Here is a 6,000-nt window from a genome sequence, read left to right on the forward strand (position 1 = left end):
AAGATTTACTATATTGATTGATACAGTAATCAAAAGAGTGTGTGGTATTTGGAGAGGAATGGACACACAGATCAATGGAACACAACAGAGAACCCAGAAATAGACCCATGCAAAATGACTAATTGGTTTTAACAAAGGTGCCAAATCAATTCAATGGAGAAAGCATGGTCTTTTTAACAAATGATGCTGGAGTAATTGGACATCCATAAGCCACAAGAAAAGAACCTCAAGGAAGGCTCCCATACTCTTTTTGCGTAGCCACTGTCACCCTGATCCCCACATCAGACAAAGATTACAAAAAAAGAAAACTACAGGCCGATATCCCTAATGAACATAGATGCAAAAATCCTCAACAAAATATTAGCAAACAGAATTCAACAATACATTAAAAAAGTCATACACCATGATCAAGTGGGATTCATCCCTAGTATGCAAGGTTGGTTTACTACCTGCAAATCAATTAATGTGATACACCACATTAGCAAAATGAAAAGTAAAAATCATGTGGTCATATCAATAGATGCAGAAAAAGCATTTGACAAAATCCAGCAGCCACTTATGATAAAACTCTCAAGAAAGTGGAAATAGAGGAATCATATCTCAACATAATAAAGGCCATATGTAATAAACCCACAGCTAACATCATACTCAATGTGGAAAAGATAAAACCATTCCCCTTAAGATCAGGAACAAGACAAGGTTGCCCACTTTCTCCACTTTTATTCAACATAGTTCTGGAAATTCTAGCCACAGCAATCAGACAAGAAAAAGAAATAAAAGGCATCCAAATTGGTGAGGAAGTAAAATTGTCATTATATGCAGATGACATGATACAATGTATAGAGAACCCCAAAAACGCCACCAAAAAAAATATTAGAACTGATAAGTGAATTTAGTAAAGTAGAAGGATACAAAATTCAGGAATCAGTTGCATTTGTATATGCCAATAATAAAATATCAGAAGTAGAAATTAAGAAAACAGTCCCATTTACAATTGCTTCGAAGTCTATAAAATACCTAGGAATAAATTTAACAAAGAAGTAAAAGACCTGTACTCAGAAAATTATACGACACTGAAGAGAGAAATTAAAGAAGATACAAATAGATGGAAATACATACCATGCTCGTGGATAGGAAGAATTAATATAGTTAAAATGCCTATACTGCCTAAGGCAATATACAGATTCAACGCAATTCCTATCAAACTAGCAAGGACAGTTTTTCCAGAAATAGAACATATAATCCTAAAATGTATATGGAACCATAAAACACCTCGAATAGCTACAGCAGTCTTGAGAAATAAGAACAAAGTGGGAGGCATCACAATACCTGACATCAAATCATACTATAAGGCTATAGTAATCAAAATAGCATGGTACTGGCATAAAAACAGACACAGATCAATGGAACAGGATAACCCAGAAATAAATCCATGCCTATGTAGTTATTTAATCTACGACAATGAAAGCAAGAAATTACATTGGGTAAAGACAGTCTATTCAATAAATAGTGCTGGGAAACTTGGACAGACACACACAAAAAAATGAAGCTGGACCATCTCCTTACACCATGTACAAGAATAAATTCAAAATGGGTTAAAGACTTAAGTGTAAAATCTGAAACCATAAAACTCCTAGAAGAAAATATAGGAAGAAAATTTGCAGACATTACCCTTAGTAATATTTTTACTGATATATCCCTTCAGGCAAGGGAAGTAAGAGAAAAAATAAACATATGGGATTACATCAAACTAAGGGGTTAATATCCAAAATTTATTAAAAAAACTCATTCAACTCAACACCAAGAAAACAAACAACCCAATTAAAAAATAGGCAGAGGACATGAAGAAACATTTTTCTAAAGAGGATATACAGATGGCAAACAGACATGAAAAAGTGCTCAACCTCACTAATCATTAGAGATATGCAAATAAAAACCACAATGAGATACCTCCTCACCCCAGTCAGAATGGCTATCATCAATAAATCAACAAACAGCATGTGTTGGCGCAGATGTGGAGAAAAGGGATCCCTTGTGCTTTGCTGGTAGGATTGCAGACTGGTGCAGCCACTATGGAAATCAGCATGGAGGTATCTCAAAAAACTGAAAATGGAACTACCTTATGACCTAGCAATTCCACTCCTACATAGGTATCTATCCAGAGAAATCCAAAACACTAATTTGAAAAAATTTATGCACCTCTATGTTTATTGTAGCACTATACACAATAGCCAAGACATAGAAACAACTGAAATGCCCATCGGTAGATGACTGGATTAAGAAACTGTGGTACATTTATACAATGGAGTATTACTTGGCCATAAAGAAGAATGAAATCTGACCATTTGCAAAGATATGGATGGACCTAGAGAACATTATGGTAAATGAAATAGTTAGACGGAGAAAGACAAATACCATATTTTCTCACTTATATGTGGAATCTAAAGAATAGAATAAATGAACAAACTAATCAGAAACAGCCTCAGAGACATAGAGGAAAAACAGCATTGCTAGATAGGAGGGGGGTGGGGATAAGGGGGAAGGTGAGGGGATTAGAAAGCACAATCAGTAACCACAAAATTGCCATGGGGATACGAAAGACAGTTTGGGGAATGTAATCAATAATGTTGTAAAGATTTTGTAGGGTATCTGATGGACACTTGTCTTATTAGGGAGACCACCTCAGGGAAGATATAGATGCCTGATCACTGACTGTACACCTGAAGATGAAGCTGAAGCTGAACAATAATGAATGTCAACTATGTGTGTGTGTGTGTGTGTGTGTGTGTGTGTATATATATATATATATATATATATATATATATATATACACATATATATATACACACACACATATATATGTATATATATAAAATTTCCCCCCACAGGATGTGGAGTACAGCATAAGGAATAGAGTCAGTGGAACTATAACAACTATATATGATGTCAAAGGGGTAGTAGATTGGGGGAGTGGGGTTATCACTATGTGAGGGGTATAAATGTCTATTACATTGTTTTATACACTTGAAACTAAAAAAAAAAAAAAAAAAAAAAAAAAACAAAGAACTTCAACCTAAACCTCATACTTTATACAAAAATTATTTCAAAATTGATCACTGACTTAGATGAAAAATATAAAACTTTTATAAGAAAACATAGGAGAAAATCTTCAGGCCACAGGTCTAGGAGAAATGTTCGTAGACATGACATCAGAAGCGTGAGTCATGAAAGAAAAAATGATAAATTGGACTTCATCAAAATGAAAACCTTTGCTATATGAAAGATTCTGTTAAGAGGCTGAAAATATAAGTAGCAAGCTGAGAGAAAATATTTGCAAACCACATATCTGACAAAAGATGTACAAAAAAACCTCTCAAAATTCAACATTAAAAAACAACCAATCTATAAACATTAAAAACAAACAAACAAACAATCCAATTAGAAATTGACCAAAGACATGAAGGAAATTTCATTGAAGAGAATATATGGATGGCAAATAAGCGCATGAAAAGATGTTCAACATCATTAGGGAAATGCAAATTAAAACCACAACAAGTTATCATCACATACCTATCAGAATGTCTAACATAACAAACTGTGATAGCATCAAATGCTGAAGGACGCAGAGATACTGGATCTCTCATACATTGCTGGTGAAGATGTAAAATGGTACAGCCAGTCTAGAAAATAGTTTGTCGGTTTAATAAACTAAACATGTGACTACCATACAATCCATCAGTAGCATTCCTGGCCATTTATATCAGAGAAATGAATACTGATATTCACACAAATGCACGTACATGTTTGTAGGAAGTTTACTTAAACTAACCCAAAACTGGAAACACAAATGTCCTTCCATGAAGAAATGGTTAAACAAACTGTGGTACATCCATATCTTGGAACACTACTCAATAATAGAAAGGAGTGAACAATTGCTAATGCACACCTTGAACATATCACAAAGGAATTATGCACTATAGAAAAAAAAATGCCTATCTCAAGAGATTACCTACTCTATGATTCCATTTATACAACATTCCCCAAATAAAATTATAGAGAACAGATTCGTAGTTGTCAGGGGGTTAGGGATGGTGGGGAATGGGGGTAAGAGTGACGATAAAAGGTAGCACAAGGGAAATCTTTGAGGTGATGGGCTAATTCTGTATATTGTGGTGGTAGATACACAAATCTATATGTACGATAAAGTAACATAGAATTTCATACACATATACATACACACAAACTAGTTCATATAAACGTGATGAAATCTCAATAAACTCTGGATTAAACCAATGTCAATTTCCTGCTTTTGGTGTTGTATGATAGTTATATAACATATCACAATTGGGGGAAACTGGGTGAAGGGTAACTGAAACCTCTCTATTGTTTTTGCAACTTCCTGTGAATATATAATTATTTCAAAATTAAAAGTTAAATTTTTTTAAATGGGCAAAAGCCTTGGAAAAAACTTCACAAAAAAACATATATAAATGGCATATAAGCACATGAAAAGAAAATCAATGTCACTAGTCATCAGGGAAATGCAAATTAAAACTACTATGAGATAACACCTCACACCACTGGAACAATTAAAATTCAATAGACATGTGGACAAAATACTGAGCCACTGGAACTTTTTAACCTATTTGGTGAGCATGTAAAATGGTGCAACTATTTTGGAAAACAGCTTAGCAGTTTCTTATAAAGTAAAATATACACCTATTCTATAGCTCAGAGACTCCACTCATAGGTATATACCCAACAGAAATGGAAACATGCCGCTACAAAAAGACTTGCAGGAGAATGTTCATTTGGCTATTGATAATAGCCAAAAACTGGAAACAATCTAAATGTCCATCAAAGGAGAACATATAGAGAAAAATGTGGTATATTCATGCAATGAAATACTACTCAGCAATAAAAAAGAATAAACACATAATAGAATGAATGAATCTCAAAACTGTCACGCTGTGTGAAAGAAGCCAGATAAAGAAGAACGTGTTCTGTATGGTGTCATTTATATGAAATTATAGAACAGACAAAATTAAGCACTGGTGATAGATATTGAATAGTAGTTGCCTTGAGTAGAAGAGCAGAGGGATGGAGCTGGATTGATTGGAAAGGAGCATGAAGAACTCACAGAAATGATATAAATATTCTATATGTTAATTGAATTACCAGTTATATGGGTGTATACTTTTGCCCAACTCATTAAACTACACTCAAAATCTGACAATTTATTGTATGTAAATTCTAGCTCAATTTAAAAAATAGAACCAAATTATGCTGAGTATGTTTCTAACCAAAATTAAGCTAGAAACTAGTAATAAAAATATAACTGGAAAGTCCCCACATGCATGAAAATTAAAGAAATACATTTCTAAAATACCTATGTGTCAAAGAAAATAATTACAATGGAAATTTGGTAATATTTTTAACTCAATGATAATAAAATGCTAAATACCAGAACTTGCTGGATGTTGCTAAAACACCAGAGGGAAATGTAACAGGCTTAAATGCATTTATTACCAAAAAAAAAAGAAAGAAAAGATTTAAAAAATTCATCTTGAGAATTCAGAAAATAACAAAGAAAACCCCAAAACAAGATTTAGAGCAGAAATTAACTTAATAAAAATATATAAAATATAGACGATAAAGCTAAAAATTGGTTCTTTAAAAAGAAAAACTAAGTTGATAACCCTTGGGACTAATCAAGATGAATCAAGAATAAAGAGAGAAGGAACAAATAACCAAAATAAGGAACGAATAGACGATCATGACAGATCCTACCCATATTAAAAAGGTCAAAACAGTATAATATGAACAATTTTGTGCCAATATATTTTAAAGTTCAGAAGAAATGAATAAATTCTTAGTAGCATGCAACTACTAAAACTGACTCAGGAAGAAATAGGAAACCTGAGTAGTCCTACGACTATTGGAATAACTAAATCTATCATTTAAAACCTTCACATAAAGGAAATATCAGGTTCAAGTGGC

Source organism: Rhinolophus sinicus, chromosome 4, assembly GCF_057876585.1.
Source record: "Rhinolophus sinicus isolate RSI-liver-muscle chromosome 4, RSI-T2T, whole genome shotgun sequence".
NCBI classification, from domain to species: domain Eukaryota; kingdom Metazoa; phylum Chordata; class Mammalia; order Chiroptera; family Rhinolophidae; genus Rhinolophus; species Rhinolophus sinicus.